Source organism: Streptopelia decaocto (genome assembly GCF_964273445.1).
Source record: "Streptopelia decaocto genome assembly, chromosome: 5".
NCBI lineage: Eukaryota > Metazoa > Chordata > Aves > Columbiformes > Columbidae > Streptopelia > Streptopelia decaocto.
Window position 1 is genome coordinate 25,522,913 of NC_138659.1, and position 23,133 is coordinate 25,546,045.

The 23,133-nt window shown below is 43.1% G+C and overlaps 1 protein-coding gene across 2 annotated transcripts in view; it reads right to left on the reverse strand.

Moving 5' to 3' along the window:
- The window catches only part of LRRC8D (leucine rich repeat containing 8 VRAC subunit D), a 53,972-nt gene that overhangs the window by 19,781 nt on the left and 11,058 nt on the right, over window positions 1-23,133 (reverse strand). The window contains exon 2 of one of the 2 annotated variants that reach the window (XM_082053314.1): window positions 22,427-22,566. The gene's annotated coding sequence lies outside the window, so the exon portion shown is untranslated. Of the gene's footprint in view, window positions 1-452; window positions 585-22,426; window positions 22,567-23,133 lie in introns of those variants that run through there. The other variant, XM_082053315.1, reaches the window with a different exon arrangement.

The following is a 23,133-nucleotide window of genomic DNA, read 5'->3' on the forward strand; positions in this document are numbered from 1 at the left end:
GCTGACTGGTTGTCTTTGACCATGTATGTGTGCTTCTGTGTGGACACAGAAACAGAAGAGCTCTCTGCTGTCCAAGTAACATCTTGGGAACATACTTAAGTAGACAACAACAAAGCTGAGCAGCTACTCCCAGTACTTGGAGACCATGAAAGGGAAGCAGCAGTGAAACAGCCCTCACACTCATCAAGCCTGTACCTCTACCTCCTCATCAACAATTTCTGGCCATTAGTATCTACTAGATGCAATTGTCACAATAAATAAAGTTGTGGGTGTGCCCCTGTGTGCCTGCGTGTAACCTTGGGAGGGAAAAAAAGGGAAAGAAAAAAAAAAATAAAAAGAAAAAATATGAAGATTGAAACATTTTTAACTCTCAATTTAAGAACAGAGAGAAACTTTCTCCAAAACAAGTATCAGGAGGTAGTTAATAAAGGACATTGGAGACCTTTGCTTACCAAAAAACACACAGCTAGGCCTTCTTCCTTCCACATCTTAAATCTCCTTGCTCTACTCCATTCCTCTCTTCACTTACGAAGACATCAATCCTCAAGTAAAGACTGCATTTTCTCTGCAGATCAATTACATTAAGTACAATGGAGGAACACTGTACAAGTATGATCCCTGAAAAGCTGAATGCTGAAAACCAGTTTGTTACTCTGACCCATGTATATTCTGTTTGTGTATCAGCACGTATGCCCTGCAATCAGAAGCACATTGTAGAGTGCAGGGTGCGTTCTGCCTTTATCAAAACCTCCCCTGCGTACACACACCCTCAGTGTTCCTTCAGCCAGCACCACACTCCTTCTCATATTAAATTTAGAAACAGACCTCTGAATCACCAGTTCCTGTTGTTGAAAGTAGCTAGAAACAGATGTTACAGCAAAAGTTTGCTAGTAAATGATTATAAGATAATCTGCCCACTATATTAGACCCCATTGTCGCAAAATGTTTTCGAACCCTAGAACGAGAGATTTATATGAAACCACACAATTTCATTGCCTGAGGTGACTAACCCTTCCTAAAATCATGTTAATTCTTACCCATAACAGTATCATGCAGCAGCAAGTTCCAGAGGTTAACTGTCCACTATAAAAAGAAAAAAACAACACAACACACATTAAAAAAAAAAACCAAAAAACTACACAAAAAACGTTGCTTATAAACTCATTGCTTGTGAGCCTTCCATTGCACTTATTCCATTCTTGTCATTTCTTCAGATGTGCCTTCAAGAAGAGGAACAGAAAGACCTCAGCTACTACTCTGCAACGTAAGAGCAGCACAGAGTCCAAAACTAGTTATATGCAGGAATATATCCAGAGAGAGGAAAGAGTTCAGACAGCGCTACACACAAGCTAATCCACCCTGCAGAGAAGGATTACTTCCTAGCATAAGAGTGGCAATGTACCCATGTTTCCCAGTTTGAGTCCATGGGGAACTCTACTGCAAGGTTAAGAAACTTCGCAACCACTTGTGGTCTCCAATTCCTTCTGTTGCTCTCAAAATATATAACAGAGGAACTACATATCTCATGCCAAGAGGCACCATCCACATATATGCCTCACGTGTACATATGTACGTATATGTGTATACATATCTAATACATACTTTCGGACAGAAAGTCCAGCTGCTGCTTACTTATTCAGCATATGAAGAATGTTTCGCAGGTTTATAAAGTTCCATTTATGAATTAATGAAGCCAGAGAGACACCACAGACCACTATACTCAATTATTCCTGTATTTAGCCCAGAGGACTATATGTCATTGTAAGCCAAACCTTTGTTTGCCTAATATAATGCTTCCAGAAAATCTTTCAGCCCTGGGAACATTTTGGGTGGAAGCCACCACTTTCCTTTGTCATTTATTTGTTCCAGCACTTATGCTTTCTCACTATTACAAATGCATGCCTTATTTCTAATTATCTGATTTCAGCTCCCAGCCATCAGTTCTGTTACACCTGTTTCTATTGGCCTTTTAGCCTCCACCGTGCTCTCCCCTCAGAAGGTGCTTCCCACCAATTCTCAAATCACCCCATTTATCTATCAAGAAATAACAGATCCAGCAACAGAACGAGCTTTTTCAGGCTCTCCTTGTGGTACCTGAACACCACTCAGTCTTCAAATCTCTCCTCTGACTCTTGTTTGCACTCAAATTTTCAGCCAGCTGCTTGGGACCCCAGAACCACACACAATTCACCTTCTTTTGCCCACCGCCCCTCCTACTTACACCCTCAAACTTATCCAGCTTTGCTGCCCCGCGAAAGCTGTCGTGTCCAGTTGGTTACTCACTGTACCCCCAAGCAGTCTTCTCCTCAAGCTCCTGTTCTGTTGCTATGTTGAAATACAACACCTGCAGGCCCCGTGATCTTGTATCAGACTACATGAAATGCAGTTGTGATTGATGCAGCTCCCCAGGATACCCAGATTTCTCCATAGAAGCTGCCTTGTCCTTGCCTACCGCACTGTCTAGCATGACATGGCCTGCCAGCTCTACCAATACAGATCCTGCCCCTGTCTCCAGGTACTTGATGAAAACGTTCAATGGAATCTGGCCTCACCTCAATCCTTAAAACACATTTCTAGAAGCATTCTCATTTGATAATGATTCACCATCAATGACTAACTTCTAAACATCAGTTAGTCAGTCCTTAATTGGTTTACTTTTGCAATACCACATATCACTAACATGTCAGGACAGGAGTCCCACAGGGGTATTCCAAGTCCTGACCAGCTACCTCTGCTGTTGCCAAGAAAGGGAGCTACAGGTGGCACCTGGAAGGAGCCCAGGAGCAGCAGAGGACCACACGGCTGGGCTGCCTCCCTGCCCTTGCATCAGGTGCCTTCTGAAGACAATTTTACTACATCTCATGCAGGTCCCCTCTCAAGTAAAGCTTCAGTATCCAGCACATCACCATGTTTGCTAAGACACGTTTCCCTTGAAGCCAACAGATATTAGTCTGTCTAATGTTCTATCAATTGAATGTTGCATTAGCTTTTCCAACATTTTGATGAGGATTAATGTCAAGATAGCTGGAATGTGGTTAAATCGGTCACCTACCCTTTCCTTGTCTACTCCATCAAACTCCATTTTAAGACAACTGTTTAACCAACAGTTAGAAAAAATTGTCTGCAGACCTTTCAGCAAACTCTTTACAACAATTGGGTCATAGTGCCGCTAATTCACATATGTCTATCCCTAGAAGGTAATAAGTCCTGTTCATTAAGATGGATTTAATTCTCTGTTGGAACGGCATTCATGGTATCACATTCTGCACCTTCCCAAATACGGAACAGTATTAAAAAATATTTCTACTTTTCTTGCATAAGCTATTTTATTATCTCCATTAAGTAACTGGAATTATTTGTTTCCTAACACACTTCAGCAGTAGGAAATATGCAGAGTCAATTCTCTAACTTACTTTCTAACTTCTAGTGTGTGCTAATTCTCACGTATCCATTGTCCCCTTAAATACTGTATTTTGCTTTGAAATTTCTATATGTGTCCTGAAGCCAGAGAGCTATTAGTGTCTTTTTTGTTTAAAAGCAGAATTTCAGATTTTGGGCTATTTAGCATCTTCTTACAGAGATCTGTTTTCCATTCACATTTTTCTTCCTACAATAACATAAAGTTCTCTGTGATGTCAAATACAGTCTTTTGAAGCATTAAATATGATTTATTTGGGGCTGCTCTGTTTGTCCATCCTTATGTAACTGGATCACACTTGATGGTCCCATGGCAACCACCATCTTCCAGTTGTGTGATGTCAAAGTCCACAGTAGCTGTCTCAGCCGAAGAGCTGAAACACAAGCTGACCTGCAATGGGCTGAACACATTCCCACGATCCCAACAGGATGTCCAGCACCTCAGGAGCAACAAAACAAAAGAGACAAGGGTGCATAAAGGGAAAAAAAATCGGTATGTTTGCCAATTAACCACTTCAGACATGTACAAAAAGCATTAAAAAAAGAATCTGTATTAATTTCTCCTGTTCCTTGACTGTAAAGATAAGGCTTTTACCAAGTCACCAATTTGGTGAATCAAGCAGAAGGGACAAGGAGCACATTCAGGCTCCTCCTCATCTGCCTGACCCTCACTCAGGTTCACAGCTTCTGCACAGCACCAGCTGTCTGCTGCTTGCTTGTTTGTAGAACACGGCTAAATGAACCAACCTCCATCCTGCCCCAGTGGGGCATAAGCACAGAAACTGCAGCGCTGCTCAGCAGCCTCGACAGAGGAGAAATGCAGCACAAAGCACAGGCACTCTCAGTGTAGATACAACATTCCTTATCTGTAGGTATGACATTCCTTATCTGGAAGCATCTACCTTGATTTGCAAATGCAGTCAATTAAACTTTATTACAGAATCACTCCTTAGCCTCTAGCACCAACTCTTTCACAAGGCAATAAAACTTAATGTGTTCAGCAAGAAAACCACAACATTTGGTTTTGTAACTGCCACAATTGTAGGAAAAACATTCAGAACCTTCCAGTTTCACAAGCTTATTTCAATAAATATGCTAACTATTCATAAACAGTGGTCTTTTAAGTATCCTAGAAGCATGGGGTAGCAGCCTGCAGATGTAATTCTGCAGTTCAACATCATAGACTTTTGCACATAATCAGGAGTCCAGCATGGCTTCTGAAGCACATATTTGCATGCATTTAGTTGGAGTAGAAATTCCTTAAGATGTTTAACAAGAGTTTAAATTCAGTAGCCAAAAAGGAAGTAACCTGAGTTCCTGCTGCACATCAGCCACTGCAACTTATTTTGCACAACTGAAAATGACTAAGGAAAAATACGTACAGTAGTTCAGTCTTTCTTCCTCTTATCAAAACAGCAAAACGGCAAGGAAGGTGAAAGAGCAGGGCAAAAAAAGACTGTAGCAGTACATTAAAAAGCAAAATTGAGAGCCCTACCCATACCTTCCACAACAAATTTCCCCTGAATTAGGCAGCAGATATTCCAAACCACTAGTCTGCACAGACAGTTCTGTCTCCAGCGTACACTCCCTGTGCTGGATTCCTGTCCCCTCCCCTCAGGTCTGTGGTAAACAGAACTATGCAGGTTGCCCAAAGCCTCAAATACTGAAACATTCATCCTTTTCCTACTACCCAGATTTTGCCAAAGTTCTCTGCTTCACACACATACCTAATAAAAAGCTTTGTTTGGGATTAGGGGGAGGGGGGGGGAATAAAAATCTTATTTTGGGTTGGAAGCCCGGGATTTGCTGAGAGGGCTCATACTCCTTTTCAGCTTCCTTCATCCTCCTCCCCACCAGCTTAGAAAATCTCACAAGAAATCAGCAGCTTTACCGACCTTAGAAGTCCGTTCCGTTCATTCATTATAGAAGATTAAATATGTGAACTAGAAGTTTCTACTGAAACACTCAGTCATCACACAGTTAATCACAACTTGGAGACACCATAACAGCGTTTCAAAGATCTATCCCAAAGAATAAAGTCAGTTCAGATTCCTCTCATAATTTCTGCTTAAGGTTCGCAGAGTCTGAAGGAGTTGCTTGAGTATTAAATTCATGTAAAAGTACAGAGTGACTTTAAAATACAAGTGCTATTCCTGGCTAGTAATATATCTGCGTCCACATAAACCCTCCCAAATCCTTAAGAACAGCCTGCCTAAATAACATAATCCAGTTTGAGGCTTTGTCTGCATAAGGCTCTTTGGATTACTTAAGAGACAAAAATCATACAAATTAAAAAATTGATTAAACTGCTGGACACCTTCTTCAGATGCTCTTTTCCAGCATCAGAGTGACTATTATTCTGCATCAGAGATGTAGAGCAGTTGAAGCAATTAACTTCAAAGTCACACCTTCAGCTGACTCAAATAATTTCTCAATGGCATGTGAAGACAAGACCTTAACTCCAGAACCACACACACAGGATTTATTCGGGAATAACTGTGCAAAATGCCTCCCTTGGGAGACAGGCCCAGACAACACAACACATCGGGATGCTGGTTCAGCACCAAACCATTCCAAGAAGAATGCAAGAAACCACTCAATCAGAACAGCTTGAATTCTGGTAAATAAACTGTTTGTGTATTTCTATGGTTTGTTTTATAGCAGCATTTCCAAGGGGCACCTAGCCTTAGTTTGAAAAGCCTCTTATTCTGACACAATTTTCCAAGAATCCCCTCCACCCCCATCCCTTCCCTTTCTCTGCAAGCTGCATCCCCCAGCTGCTCTTCCCACATCCCAGCCTGCTGCCCCGGCGGCTGTCACACAGGGCACAATGCAACACAACGTGACAGCCCCATGCTGTAAGATTCCAACCATCACCTGAGCATAAGTGACTTCAAATGCTCCCCCCACCCCCAGCTAGGTTGTCATAATTTTTTCCTGGGGATACATTTTCAGATCAGAGCTATGGCCTGTTGCAGATACAGATCAGCTTTGCTCATCCCACAGTTCTCTGTCACTGCCAAAAAATAGCTCTGGAGGGAGAAGAGGAGGTTTTCAGCTGTGTTCTTCACCAGTCCTCTCTGGCTGTTTCCTCTTCGTCCTCTCCTTTTATACCTTCCTATAAGAGAGAAGCCATTTTCTCATGTTCATGGCTTGATGTCAGAGTAACTATTTTTTTAAATTTTATTTTATGCTATGGAGCCAGTAAATCCCCAGATCTGCCTTTAAAACAAATTTAATAGCAGTCACAATGTTCTAGCAGCACCCTCAACAACACGATCGCTGGGGTTTTCCTGGAAGAGCTGAAAGAAGCTGGCATCTCACTTGTTTCCTTACAGAAGGCAGCCCAGAGAAACAGCTGGAGCCAAACAGGAGTGGTCCAGATAGATGCTTCTAACTAAGCACCACTGATACTCTACAGGCTTCAAAAGAACCACAGGAGAAGGACATTTTCCTAGACAGGATCAAAAATAGATGGCTTTAAGATGGCTGGAAAGCATGTAATATATTATTCTTCGATTTTCTCATAAACAGTAACTTTATTCTTCCTGAAACATTGATTGTCATTTGATCCTGTTATGAACAATTCTGAGGCCTCCCCCACAGAGCATCTAAGCTGCATCACATTAAAGCTGTTCCTTTCTCCTTGCCTCGAGCATATTCCTGACATGTAAACAACTCCGCTGTGCACACAAGCAGAGGCACAGCTAGCTGGTGAAAGCTGCAGTACTAAGCGCACCATAGGAACCCATGCAATCCTAATAACCCATTATTTTCACAGGGCACTGTATTTATTAACTAGTAGCCAACTGCTATTACTGCAAAGTACAGGTGAAAAATTATCCCATTAGAAGAGCCGAAAGAACATTACAGAGCGTTACTTTTCATGGATAGTCATGTTACACAGGCTTTGCTCCCCGCGTAACCCGAACATACAAGAGAAGTCAATCTGAATGACGGAAGAACTGTCACAAGACTAGGATAAAGGCAAGTGTCAGAAAATCCAAGCAGGCTTTTTGTCTGAGGATTTCTCAGTTGATGTGACTACAGGGACTACTTCCAGTTCAGTTTAAAAACAAAACAAAAACCTCACAAACAAACCAATCTCACCTACTCAACAGTGAAGTAATTAGCAGGAGATACACTGTTACAAAGGTTACTAAAGTTTAATGCACCAGCAGTGTGTATGTTAACTCTTTGTTTTACAGGCTCTGGACCAAGAGCAGGAGGCTAGCGGCCCTGGGGAGCCCAGCTCCTTGGGGCAATTTTCAACAGCTAGATCCACCCATTCTGCCACGGAATCCCCTTACGGCACCATTGCTCAACCCACAGATCTCCCTCTGCAGGCATGTCTGCAAGCTGGAAGAATGAAGGTCTGGAGGAAACACGGGTCATCTCTGACCGCTATCTCATCCGTGCAGAGGTTCTGCAGTGATCCCACAGGAAAAGCAAATGTAGCTTCAGCTACTTCTGTCTAGGGTCTTCTCTGCATTAGGAGGTTTCCAATGGCAGGAGTCCAGAGCGCAGCAGCACTGGGGTTGTGAACTGAATACAACTGCGCTGCCAGGCTTGAAATACCAGGACCTAGAGCAGGCCAGGGTGCTTTGAGACATTTCCTTCTGACCCAGGCAGTTGCACAATTTTTTGCCTCTTAGGTTAAAACAGAGCCCAGCAATTTCTTGCCGTCCTTCTGTCCACACCTACTCTACAAACTGGAGCAAATCAGTCATGTCCCAACACCCACCAGCTTCCTTTGGCTTGCTTCACACATTCAAAAATGTCAGACCACGAATTCCAGACCCTGCTGCTTCCTTCCATGATGCAAAGTATCACCCCAGTCACATGTATCCTTCTCCCCCACCACTTCTTGTCAAATTCCCCTGCCCGTACTGCCACCAAACCAGTTTTATCTCCTTGAAGCCATGACCTCATCCACTTCTCCCCTGCACCCCTCAAGAGCAAACTGTTTCCCCATCCTCCGCTCCCTGCAACCCAGCAGGTGAACACCCACTCAATCCTGCACATGGTTTTACCAAGGAGGTTTTACAGAAGCAAAACAAGCATTCAAGGGGGTCTGGTTCTATAAATAAAATTTCATATCCTTCCCTGCAGCTAAAATTTCCTCATCAACCCCACATTTCCTATTTTCAATCTTTTTAACACCAACTAAAGGGAAAAAAAACCTCCCCCTTCAACATTTTATGCCAAAGCAAATAGTTTTTTTATTACAAAGGTCAAACAACCCCTTTTTACAAAACTATCTGGAGCCTAACTCCAGTGCTATCCTTGCAAAGCCGTCCTGCACGCTCTCATTTTCCACTCTAAAACCACTACCCACAGTAACTCTGCACCACACGATAAACGTTATAAAGAATTTATGCAGCAGTGCAACTAAATCTTAACTTCTGAAAGTTCATGGTTAAAGTAGGCCAAAGTGTATCATCATCTGCAAGCTGGAAAACTTAGACAACTCCTCACAGACTCAGGCCTTGAGAAGCACAAGGTTCAGCTGCAGCACCCTACACATCTGACAAAACGCAATGTCACAAACACAAACACCACAACGCTGTAGCTACATCTCAGTAAGAAATATCTGACAACCATCTCCTTTTAGGAGGAGCCTGAACAGAATACTACAAACTAGCCATTATTCAGGATTTAATGACTATGGGGACCATTGAACTAAAAATCTGAAGTATTTCAGGTTTAAATTATGAACGAAAGCAACAGCCCAGGCTAAAAATATTACTAATATTCATTCACCCTTCATGCTTATAAATAAATAAAAACAAAAGTACGGTTGGAGAGTGGCTTTTTGTACACAGTCAGCAAACAAATGCCTTGACCTATATTCACCATGCAATAAACATTCAAGATTCAGTACCAAAAATGCACAGGACTGCACATCACATGGTTTTAATCAATAAAAAGCCAAAGCCCAATTTATTACTTCTTATAGGATCAGAACCACAAGACCTACCTTGTATCAAAGATCTGCCTTGGACAGGAGCACTCGGAGGGTATGAATTGACATCTTAGACGATTTCAAAAGGTTGCTGAAGCTTACATGCCTTTCATGAATTGGTTTTGATTGACCCCTGTCTCTGGCCTTCTACAGTTGAAAAACTCCTCAAATGGAGATTATTTATGCTAACTTAACTGAATTCAAGGGCCAGTTTTGAGTTATCCCTTCAGGGTCACACTACAGTCTGCAGCGTTCTCCACTTTTACTGCTGCACCAGCAAAAAGGCACAACAGCCCTAGAGTTGCCTATTAGACATCCAGTTCAAACACAAACTTGTAGAAATATATGGATTGACTGACAAACGTCTATTGAGGAAAAGCAAAAGCACCTGTATGCAAGAGCATACAAACACTAGAAAACTGGCATACATTTACCCATGAAGCACCTGGTGTACCAGTGCAACTCAAAAAGGTTATGAGGCAAGTATAATTAACCCTACCACACCAAAATAATGGGAACATTTGGCTCTTTCAAAGTGCTATAACCTCCTCAAAAGACTCCAACCAAATTTGACATTTATGTCTCTATAAATAATGTGTAAACAAAAGCAAAGAAAAAGCAATATTTGCAATTCAGGGAAAGACATCAAAACAAACATGTTCATAGTACCCAAACGCTAAACTACACATGGGAATCTGATGATCTTTCGAACGGCTGAAAGCTGGGACCAAAAGGAAAAAGCTTATTGTTTTAAACTTAATTATAAATCAATCTTTTCAGCCATCAAATCCTTGCAATGACTCATCCACTTTCTTTACCAAAGTCTAAATTGTTATGAGAAGGCTGCAATGCCCCTGGAACACGACCCTCCTGAGTGGAACGTGTAACCCTGCACAGGAGAAAGGATTTCAGTAGGTTCACTCTTCTCTCCCACAAAAAGGTTATGTTCTCATTGAATCTGAGAAAAACCACCAAAAAACCCACCCCCCCCCCCCCAAAAAAAAAACCCCCAACCAAATAAAAAACATAAGGCAAAACAATATTTAGAATTTTTACACTACGAGAAATGAGAGAATATAAAGTCCACCTCAGTTATCCATAGCAAAGCCAACATTCTTCTGGTGATGGTATGCGCTGCAAGCCAACAGGAGAATTCACATCATAAGAAATCGTCACTAATCATGCCATTAAACAATCCAATTCTCTTGCACTCAGACAGTTTCTACTGTCCATAAAGGAATTTAGTTTTATGGAAGCATAGCTTGATAGGAGCTGTTTTTTAAGCTCACAAAATTAAGAACTTGATCCTATACCTCACAGCCATGTACACCTCTTTTCAGAGTTAACGGGTCTTTTAAATAAACTAAGCTGCAAGACTGGAGCTTAGTTGGCGATACCTACGTATAGAGCTTGCTCTTTTCCTGCACTAAAATTATAGCAGAACATTACAACACATTTGCATATCTCCCACACATGAGACTTCTTGCCAGCAGTAACAAGGCGATCACATCAAGGCTTGGAAAACATACCAGACAGAGATAGAAGGGGAGGGGAGAGTTTCCTGCAGGAACACCCAGGCTGAAGTCCAGCAGCTCCCAGGAAAGGTGCTGCTCTCCACCAGCCCCATACCTGTGCCTTCTATCGCGTGCCCACTTATCAGCATCAAATGTGAAACTCCATCCAGGAAACAAAAAGCTTCCTATTGTTCCTCCCCTCTCCACAGCCTCCTGGCTGCTCTCATGAAAAGTGGTATCACTCCACCCTTCCATGAGAATGGTTCCCATTTTTCCCTTTTACTACATTCAGCCTTGGACCTACAGTGGAACAGAAAGAAAATCTCTGCTGGGTTCTCTCTCCCCTATGGTTTTCCTGGGAATATTTCTAGTGGCAGCCCACACTGCTGTCCTTGATTTTAATCACACCGAAGTAACACGAAATTCACATGACTCTTGTCAGTTTTCCAGCCATACAAGTTTTGCAAAAACATCAGTTATAACAACCAGACCTTCCAACTTTAACCTAACAAAGTTATAGAAGAATTACAGGTAGCAGACCCACTGGAAGAGTTTGATTTACACATTGGTGCACAGTTATTATCAAAAATTACAACAGTGCTGAAGATTCCTGGCATCTTACCTCCTCCTAAACTGCCAGAAAAGAAAAAGCAAACAAACAAGGAACAACAAAAAAACACACACAAACCACAAACCTAAATGAATTCATCCAAATAAAGCAATAAAAAATTACTATCACAGGGCAATACCTGACCTGCCATCAATAAAGTGCTACTAAGGTGCGAGAGTAAGTTTAAGTGATTTTGAAAGTCAATAGTGGAATCCAGTGCCATAATTCCGTAATTCAAGGTGTGCTACATACTAGAACATGCACCTTGAATGCTCTAGTTCTACCGAGCCATGGCCTTTCCTCTGATTCCAGCAGCCCACTTTCCCCAGTCCCACCCTGCCACAGCATCCCAATAGCAAAGCTGTTAAAATACAAGTAGAACAAGTTAATTAATCTGAAGCTCACGGAAGTCTGAAATATTGTGTGGGAAAAAATGAAAATGAGCACATACAAGTGAGACAGTGTAACAGACTAAATACAGCACCCCACCAAATGATAAATAATTGTTTATTAATGATCATATTAAACAGCTGCATGGAAAGTGCCTCTGTACCATAAGTTGATGAAGACCCTACTAGAAAGAAAGGAAACAGTCAAACCTTACATTTGCTACTAGCAAATCAGGCCGAGCACCCACCAAGCACATGGGGATAAGATACCACTCCCGGAAGCAGCCTTTCTGACACCAGCAGACTCAAGATTAAATTGCCATGGACTAGAGAACGGAACAATGCAGAACCACATGAAAGGAAGGCAAACCCTGCTTACAAAATAGCAGTGAGTCAGCTCCTGAGAACTGGTCTGTGACTGCTCTGAAAACAAGACGCACATTCCTTATGTGCCCTCCGGTTGTACAGAATGAAAACAAGTCCATCCCATAAATATACTCTTAATATGGTAGATGATATTCCAAAAAAGGTGTCAAGAAACATCAGTGAGACTGCTTAACCCATTCATACTTCAGAAAACATTTTCAACCAGTGCTGATCCACATAGCCTTTTAACCCTATACACATCTATCCATGTTTGGTGCGTTTAATAAGCTAGAAACAGTCATGTATCTGGCCTCAGATCAATCAGAAACAGCTTATCTTGGGGATACCTCAAACTCTGAAAGGTCACAGAGTTATTTTTAAGATAATCTCTTTCTAAAATGCCATGACCCTTTAACCTGCCTAGTTCTATCATCTGTGATCAGACTATCCAGAAAACCATGAATAAGCTCCAAGGCCTTGTGTGACAAGCTGTGAAACAGCCATTTAATATTACAAGGAACACTAAGTAACATGGACTCCAAGCATTTATTTGGAGAACACAACTACATTTGTCCTCGTTCAAAAATCAAAGAGAGCTGTTGGGTTTTGATAACCTGTCTCCTGCTTAGCAAATGCCCTTGGCTGCAAGCAGCTCTCTCCTTGACCACACTACAGCTCATTTTGTTGTTGTTTAGGACTATCTGGGGGCTTCCTGGTCTTCTCTTTTTGGTTGTTTTCAGGTCTTATTGGTGACTAGGGATTTTCCTGGTATATTGACTATTTCTGAAAGAAAAAATAGATATACTCAAAGAACTACTATAGCACACATGCAAGGTAAAAAAGTAGGTCAAATAAATCAGTTCTATCAACATTACTTTGCTGACATGTATTAAAACAAGGTGGTGGCCACTGAATATCATGCCAGCATACACTGAATGGAAGGACCCTGTCCAACCCCTCCCAAAACAACATAAACCTTGAAACAGGCTCATTTCAGGGAATGGATTAAAGGTTGTTTTTTCAGGTGTTGTTCTTGCACACCGAATCCCTCTGCCAGACACTGCAGTTTATCGTTGCTAAACACACACACTGCAGAAGTACCTAGAGGTCTCAAGAAGGTCAGGGCCTCAGCACACAAGGTACAGAATATATACATAATACTCAACATCCCTTGCCTCATCATATTTTTCTATTTCAAGTGCTTGTCTTCCCACTAATACAGCTACATGAGCAACCCACACAAGCAAAAGAAACTCAATGACACTGCAAAAAAACAACCCTAGTTCTACCAACAATATTTTCAAGTGCTATCCAACATACAAGGAAAATAGAAGTAACTCTATCCCTCATTAGGAGATTATGTATAAGGATCTAGCTAAATGTCAAAGCAAAACAGGTTTTGGGCTTTTTAGGTTGGCATAGCCCCAGCTATTATAACAAAGACAGAAGTGGCTGTTGAAATAAGCTTTGGTAAACGTTTACGGATGAGAGCTCCAATTTTCATCTTCCCACCACCCTCTACAACCTAAACATACCTTTTTAGTGAAAGAAAGTTTCTCAGTTGTTGTCTTCAGACTGAACCCTGGTGGAGACAGAGCAAGGGTGCAAAATCAAATCAAACAAAAAAGTTTGCATGAGCTGTAGGGAGGGAAACTACAGAGTGCTAAAAAACACATTTGCATATCTTAAATTAATTGCATTAAAGATGGATAAATATGCCATAAACCTGAAATTACACTTAAGAAGATGATGGAGTTCTTGGCAACCTGATTGTTTTACTGAGCTGACAGCCAGTTATCCCAGATTGTCTCAGTCTAAATACACATACCAGGATCGCACAATCCAGAGGAGGAGTGGACTGATACATTCCCATACCATTACCCATACTTTTTTCTCTGTGCTGCTGTCCCTCCTGATACTTCCCTGCTCCACCACCCCCCACTTCTGCCTTACCAAACACTCATCCACATCCTGCAGAGCTTCCCCACAGCTTTCCATCCTATTCCCTCAGCTGAAAAGGAAATACTGGCATTGCTGTGGATCTTGACAGCAGGTTACCACCAATCTGCTGCTGTCCAGGAACTAGGGAGTTCACAGACTTGGGGAAAAAACAAGCATTACTCATCAACCAAAAGGTGGGAACTTGACATGGGGCTGTCTAGCTCTATCATAGCCCATTGCCTCTTGCATCTGAAGAAAAATCACAGAATGGTTGGGGTTGGAAGGGACCTCTGGATATCATGCAGTCCAACCCACCTGCTGAAGCAGGTGCACCTAGAGTAAATTGCACAGGAATGTGTCCAGGTAGGTACTGAATGTCTCCAAAGAAGGAAATTCCACAACCTCTCTGGGCACCCTGTTCCAGTGCTCTGGCACCCCCAAAGTAAAGAAGTTTCTCCTCATGTTTAGACAGAATCTCCTATGTTTCAGTCTATGACCATTGCCCCTCATCCTACCGTGCACCACTGAAAAGAATCTGGTCCCATCCTCTTGACACCCACCCTTGAGATATTTATAAACATTGATGAGATCACCTCTCAGCCTTTCTCCTCTCCAGGCTGAACAGACCCAGCTCTCTCAATCTCTCCTCACAAGAAAGGTGCTCTAGGCCCCTAATCATTTTCGTAGCCCACCACTGGACTCTCTCCAGTAATTCCTTATCCTTTTTAAACTGGGGAGCCCAGAACTGGATGCAGTACTCCAGATGCAGCCTCAGCAGGGCAGAAGGGGAGGATAACCTCCCTCAACCTGCTGGTTGCACTCTTCTTAATGCACACCAGGATACCGCTGGCCTTTTTGGCTAAAAGGGCACATTGTTGATTCATGGTCAACCTGTTGTTGACCAGAACTCCCAGGTCTTTCTCTGCAACGCTACTTTCCAGCAGGTCCACCCCTAACATGTACTGGTGCCTGGGGTTATTCCTCCTCAGGTGCAGGACCCTACACTTGCCCTTGTTGAACTTCATCAGGTTCTCTGCCCAGTCATGCAGCCTGTCCAGGTCTCACTGAATGGCAGCACAGCCTTCTGGTGTGTCAGCTCTTCCGCCCAGTTTGGTATCATGCAACACCCCTATTTCCGCTGCCCTCCCCATACCACAGAAATGTCCACTGCCCCAGCAGCACCACCAACATCCCACCTCAGTGTCATGGGAGGCAGCGAGCCAGGGTCACCACACAGCACAACCTGCCCAAAAGGCAAGGCCTAGGGACGGCCACATCCAGCTGCAAACTGCAGACAGATCCCAGACTATAGTTCTGGTGCAAGCAACAATCTGGGTTTTTTTCTGGGGGGGAGGGGAAGAGGTGGTGGCAATGGTTGGGCTTTGCCTCTAAAGCTCCAAACCACAGTGCTTCCTCCATAGAAAAGATTGAAAATAAAAACCAAAAAAAAACCAAACCTGGGCAGTGTTCTCCTTAACTACTGCATGACTTTAAAGCAAAACAAGGGTGTGGAGGGGGGACTGTCTGGGTTTTTCCTTTTTAACACAATTTCTTTTCATGGAACTTTATTTTTCCCCTAATGCTTCAAACAACAGTAATGTTAATAACCATTAAGTTCCTTACATAATTCTTTGAACTGCCTATAAAAATGGTTTTGCAGACTGCTTGGAAAAACATTTTATTTCAAAAGGTAGCAGACTAAGTCTATGAGCAAAAAAAAAAAAATCACATTTTTTCCCCCAGTTCCTGCAGAACACAAGAGCTAAGGGAATGGGAAAGAGATTGATGCTTTATTCATTCAATCAACTCTAATTATGCATAGAAGACTTTTCCACAGCTTCCAATACACTGAGCAAGAGCTATTTCGTTAAATGCAAAGCCAGATAAGTGAAAAAATTGGGAGTTTATTGCTCAGCAACAAAATCCAGGATTTTATATACTCAGTCACCAGAGGCAGTGGAATGTTATAATTGCAAGCAATCTCTAGCACTTGAAATAATAAAAGCTAGAGTACTGCATTATTTATTTATTTTTTTTTTTAGTAAAAGAGGCCTGTAAAAATCTGTGGACAGAGTAACACAATATTACAGCTAAACCACAGCAGCACTAAAATAATTGAACAACAAAGAACTGTTTGTTCAGTCTTCCCTTGCAAATCTCTCTCTACCCCCCATCTTTACTGTCAGAGGCACCAGGAAATAATGCCGTCAGCTTCTTAGGGTATGTCCTTTTTCACCATCAAGAGACGCAAATATAGCATTACTAGACAACATGTTAGGCCCATCTACGCAAGGTAAACCTGGTCTTGGAAAGGCCAACTTTTTCCCAGCCCAATCCCTTCTGTAGTTTCTCAGTTGTCAGAAGCATTTTAGCTCCCTGTGAAACTAAATCAGGTACGGACACAAGGACAGGCATACCTTACCCTTTGATGCTGAACGTCACCATTCTGATTTCCTACTCCAGTGTTCACAGCCAGGCTCCGAGGGAACAAGCACACTGTGATGGTGTCACAAGGGCACAGTGCTGGCTCATGGTCATCCTGTTGTCCACCAGGACCCCCAGGTCCCTTTCCCCTACACTGCTCTCTAATATGTAATCTCCCAACCTATACTGGAACCTGGGGTTGTTCCTGCCCAGATGCAGGACTCTACACTTGTCCTTGTTAAATTTCATCAGGTTATTCCCTGCCCAGCTCTCCAGCCTGTCCAGGTCCCGCTGGATGGCAGCACAGCCCTCCGGCGTGTCAGCCACTCCTCCTAGCTTGGTGTCATCAGCAAACTTGCTGATAGTACACTCAATTCCCTCGTCCAAGTCGTTAATGAATATATTGAATAATATTGGCCCCAGCACTGACCCTTGGGGCACTCCACTAGATACTGGCCTCCAACTAGACTCCGCACCATTGACTACCACTCTCTGGCTTCTCTCCCTAAGCCAGTTTGCAACCCACCTCACTACTCTATTGTCTAGACCACACCTCCTCAACTTAGCTGTGAGGATGCTGTGGGAGACTGTGTCAAAGGCTTTACTGAAGTCAAGGTAGACAACATCCACCGCTCTGCCACCATCCATCCACCTTGTTACATTCTCATAAAAGGCTATGAGGTTGGTCAAGCATGACCTACCCTTGGTAAAGCCATGCTGACTGCCCCTAATAACCCTCTTATCCTTGATATGCCTTGAGATGGCACCAAGGACAAGCTGTTCCATTACTTTCCCAGGGACAGAGGTGAGGCTGACCGGTCTATAATTACCCGGGTCCTCCTTCTTGCCCTTTTTGAAGACTGGAGTGACATTTGCTTTCCTCCAATCCTCGGGCACCTCTCTTCTGGGCCCCTCAGTTCAAGAAGGACAGGGAACTGCTGGAGAGGGTCCAGCGTAGGGCAACGAAGATGATTAAGGGAGTGGAGCACCTCCCTTATGAAGAAAGGCTGAGGGAGCTGGGTCTCTTTAGTTTGGAGAAGAGGAGACTAAGGGGGGACCTTATTAATGTTTATAAATATATAAAGGGTGAGTGCCATGAGGATGGAGCCAGACTCTTCTCAGTGGCAAACAATGATAAGACAAGGGGTAATGGGATCAAGCTGGAACACAAGAGGTTCCACTTAAATTTGAGAAGAAACTTCTTCTCAGTGAGGGTGACAGAGCACTGGAACAGGCTGCCCAGGGAGGTTGTGGAGTCTCCTTCTCTGGAGACGTTCAAAACCCGCCTGGACATGTTCCTGTGCGACCTCACCTAGGTGTTCCTGCTCCAGCAGGGGGATTGGACTAGATGATCTTTTGAGGTCCCTTCCAATCCCAAACATACTGTGATACTGTGATACTGTGATACTGTGTTCCCTTACTCAAGAGAGCATCACTTACTGAAGACAGGGATGAACCTTGAGGGAGTGACTACCTGTTGAGAATCTCTTCTGATCTATCCAAAACACACCTCCTGAGATTCCAGTCAAGAATGGAGAAGAGGTAAATATTTCAAAACACCACCACGCTGTGTTAAAACACATCCCTAAGATTACTGCAGCCTACTGAGTTTGGTACACAACCAGTAGGAAACAGGTCTACACACATGAAAACAACACGCAACATGACATTACTTCACCGAAGACAGCAGTGCGGTGTTTTGAGCCAGCTCAGGTTTTTCTCTGTTACAGCGGGTTTGCTGACAAACACCTGAGCCCTGTCTCCTACCCGGTGCTGCAGTTGGTATCACCAGCCGCCAGGCTCTGAGCAGCTCCACTCACAGACATGGCTGCGGGGACCAGCTTCTGCTCCCACAGACAGACACAGCTCCCACCCAGGCAAAGAAATATGGGAGAAAAAATAGTGTGTGGGGGGGAAAAAAAGTAGGGCTATTTTCCAGTTTCTGTATCTAACGTTAACACTGAAAATTCTGCTGGGAGGACAGGAAGAAGGAAAAGATAACCTGACACGAAAACTGTAACATGGGAGTCAGTCATACAGGAGTCCCTTTCATTGCAAAGACATCATCAAAATGACACCTATAGCTAAGAAAACATCTACTTCTGCCTTGAGGCAGCCTTGGCAATAATATTGTTGCAAGCAAAATCCAGTTGATTGGTTTGGGGAGGAATTTAAATCAATTTACTTCATTTGTCAATTAATAAACTTGTCATTACTGTTTCTGGTATTGAAACACACACACAGGTGGGGGAAACAGCCCTTGTCCTCCAGTCCCCTGGCCGTACCTGGTCCTGGCTCGCAGTGCTGCCTGGGCAGTCAGTGTCCCTGCAGGGTGTCCCCAGTGCCACTGGGCACACGGCCAGTCCCTCAAGTTGGCTGGAGCCAGCTAGAACCGGCCATGACCTGCACAGGGCAGCCCTGTCCTCCCCCAGGCCCTCGCTGCCAGCACCACAGCAGGCAGGGCCGCTACCAGCGTCCATATAACTCCATGTGTGAGAGGGCAGACCCACGGGAAGCCCCTACAACATGGCGGGAGCGTAACTCAGTATTTAGTTAGAAGTTGATCTGCAGGAAAACATGCAGGATAATCTGCCATTTGCAATATGTGTGGAACCAGCACACACTGCCCGCGAGGCTGAGGGACACTTCGAAAGACACAGCTCCTCAGGACATCCATCTTTGTCTGCCCTTTGGTAACTGTTGCCAAAAAGTGATTCTGATTTTGTCTAAAATTGATTTTAGTTTCATAAGCAAGCTACTCACGCTCTCACCCTCTGCAACAAGCTCACACAGCTCAAAAACACAAAATACAAGTGACCATGGTTGCGAGCTACACCCGGCACTCACTCCATGAGCAGACCTGAGCAAGGTGACTCAGGTTACCTCCAAACATTAAGTCTGGTATCAATACATTTTTATAATTTACTCATGGAGGGAGCTGATGCATAGCAAATAGATTTGTTCAGATTTGCCTAGCTCTGGAGCATGAATGCTGTCTCACACCTCACAGAGGAGTTACATGCCAAAATGCTGGGAAAGAAATTATCCAAGCAAAACACCCTTCCTTGGGTCCCTTCATTCCTACTTCAAGAAGAAGGTGAGCATTGACGCTTATTATGTGCATATAGTAAACAAATAGGTTATACAAACAAGTTGTTCTTAAAACAAATCAAGAGCAAATCAGTGAAATGTGATCCAAAATAAACCAGCTATGATTGAGGATTTCACTGTTTCCCCTGCAGCTACAGAAATTCCTCTGAAAAAAAATTCAAAATAGCTTAAAGCTTCCACAAAAGGGCTTTCCAGACACAAACGTATTTATATATATATATATATATACACACACACACACACACACATACACACTCCATCACAGTAACCAGGCCAGAACACTGGCACAGAAAAGCCCCTAGCCACACTTTAATGTTTTGCTGATTTAGCTGTATCAGCTGAGATACTTTTTTTCCTTGCTTCCCAGCTATGCCAGCAAAAACCTTATTGCAGAAGCCCTTCTGGTGGCTGCAAAATTTTTCTCCCTGCATAAACTGTTCCTTTCATAGGACCTGGTTTAAGCAGCACCAGCAGAAAAATTCCTTTGGCAGCCATAGGGGCAGGTCAGGAGGACACGGCGAGGTTGGGTAATGGAAGTGTGCAGGCAGGAGGAGTGAGGCGAAGGAGAGCACTGCATCAGTCTAGCTTACGTCTGCAGAAAAACAGAGGAAGCAGTAACTGCCATCACACCGGGTTTGTGCCAGCAGAAACTAAACTGCAAAGTCACAATCCTACTACAAGAAGTAACAGCAGTACTTCTGCACACAGGTCAGACTGACCAGCTTTGCTTTGACAGACGTGGCATTTTGTTTTCTATTTGGACTTTCGTGTCATGTTTTCTGGATAAGGTATAATCTTCACAAACAGGCTGCCTGAAAATATAAGTGCAAGCAATTCAATTTATGTCAGGTAGATACTAACCCTATTTCTCCCCCAAGAGACAATTAAGTGTCAGTTGGGTTTAACTGCTGTACAACTAAAATACAGATCACCATTTCTTTGCCAAAACCTACCTCACAACTACAAACCAAGTGTAAAAGCCTCTTATGGGTAAAATCATCCAGATAGTTCCCCATCCAGGAGTAAACAACCTCTTCACTCTTCCTAACGAGCATCCTTATAATGCAGACTTATCCTGACTACATGAAAAGTCCTGAATATTAAGAGTAGAGAAGTGTGGGTTAGAAAAACAACAAAAAAAGTTTAAGACAGATTCAGTACAAAGACTGCTTTGTCTGTTTCTACTCAAATATAAACCTTCTCTGTCCCCCTTTTTTTAAACCCAGATCTGCTGTAGGTTATCCAGCCTGCCACATCACATCAACGCAGAAACCAGTAAGGCCTGGCTGCAGAATTTAGGTCAGCTTGTCTGTGGAGTACATAAGGTCTTGCACACAGCCATGAATTTCCTAGTAATGCTTCAATAATCCCTCTTCATCCTGCTATGCAGCTATTTTACTAGTAGCTGCTAGCTCTCCTCTAACCCCCAAGAATGAATCTCCACAGGAGGGATGTTTGCTGGCCATTGAGCCACTATCTCTTCCTTGGGAAGCAGGAAGCTGGTTATTGAATCAAATAAATGCTGATTTTTATTTCCCAAGACAAAAAAAAAAGTGAAAAATTCCAAATGTGTGCTAGAAAAGGACTTCCTTTTTTTCTAACCACACAAGGGAAGATATAATCAGACGGAGCTGGAAATTACCCCTAGAACATTAGGAATAGTTTTCTTAATAGACCATCTAAACAAAACCCCACTGTTTCCATATGGGTCAATAAATTAAAAATAACATCAAAATGTAACTAATAAATTGAGACAGTCTAAGGGACAGATGCTGGTATTTCTGAAGAGAAAGCATCCCTTGAGGTAAACAAACATTGTGCCTCTTCAAAGAACACTTCCCTCTGAAAGTGAATTGCAAGCCACTGCCATCCCAAGCATTGCATGAGTACACATCAAGTATTAGCCTGGCTCTTACGGAATCTCTAAGGTGCATAAAAATATGCAAAGTCTTTTCAGAACATAGTCCTTGAAGCAGGAGTTCCACATAAGCTGAAAATTAGTTACGTAAGAAAAAAATTGAATGCAATAAAGCAAAAGCTTGAACTTCTGACTCTATACAACAAGACAAACTAAGTCTTCTTAAATATGACTGTTTGAAAGATGTGAATGCAAGACTAAATACTAGTTACCAGGAACAGTTATGGGAATCTCAGCAAATAAAAACATAGCTAGCAAGCTGACGGTTTTATCTTAAAACCCATCAGTCTGCTACCTTTCCGTGCTCTATGCTGCTGCATAACATTCTGGTCCTCGAAAGCTGGCAGTTATATCCCTATTAGAACAAAGAACAAAAGTGAGGAAAAACTGTCCTTCAAGACATCAAATTACTCTTCAACGTTCAAACATTCATTAAGAGTATTTCTCGTCCACTCTTTCCAACTCACGTGGAGCCTGGATACAGGTATCGGCAAACACATACTGAGCTGTACTGCAAATTAGATGTGTACATCAAATACACAGAAAACACAAAGTCGCACTTGTTTGTGTTTACCTCAGATGTACTACAGAACTCAAGCATATAACATGCCAGGCACACAGATGATGTGGTTGTCATTAGTGGGCCATCATCATATCACACATGTTAGCAAGACTTTTTAATGAACAGAATTCTATTTTTATAACTAACGATCATTCACAGCTTCACTTCAACTTGGCATCAGACAACTTTTTGCATTCCCAGCTCGGTACCTGATCAGGCTGTGCTTCTCCTCCCTCCTCCTCCGGCTGCAGCTGGGCTGAGCGCTGGCTCCAGGAGGCTCCGGTGACAATGACACCAAGACAGGCGCTGATGGTCACTTTCTCATTTTGACAAGCACGACAGACACTTCCTGTGTAAAAACAAACTGCTGTGAATCAAAGTGGCCAAATAAAGTGTTGACGTTAGCGCAGTGTCAGAGAAATGCCACTCTGCGACATGGAAGCGGAACGTTAGTCATCGTTTTGCCACCAGCGCCTGATCTCTGAGGAAGGTTGAGCACACCCTTATTTTAATAATTTTTTAAATACTCCAAATGAGTATCCTACTCCTGAAACGCAGACGTCCCTCAAACTAGTGATGTTCCTTTTCCCCCATTTTCTGAAATATATTGGCCCACTCAAACTTCACCAAGCATGCTGCTGTTCCTGCGCTGCTGCTTTCCCACACCACAGCAAAAGTCAGGCAAGAGCCCAACAACAAGGCAGCTGAAAGCACCACCTGTGCTCCACACAGCCACCTCGATCACACCTAACTGCTGTGTTACAGAAGTACACTGGGCAAGCAGCCCACCTTGAGTCAGTGACATGCCTGGAAAACAGCTCTATCCACAGGATCAACAAAATGGAGAACAAACAGGATTTCCCCTTCTCTTTCTTTAGCCCCACACTTCCACCAGCCAACACCCCAGCACAGCTGC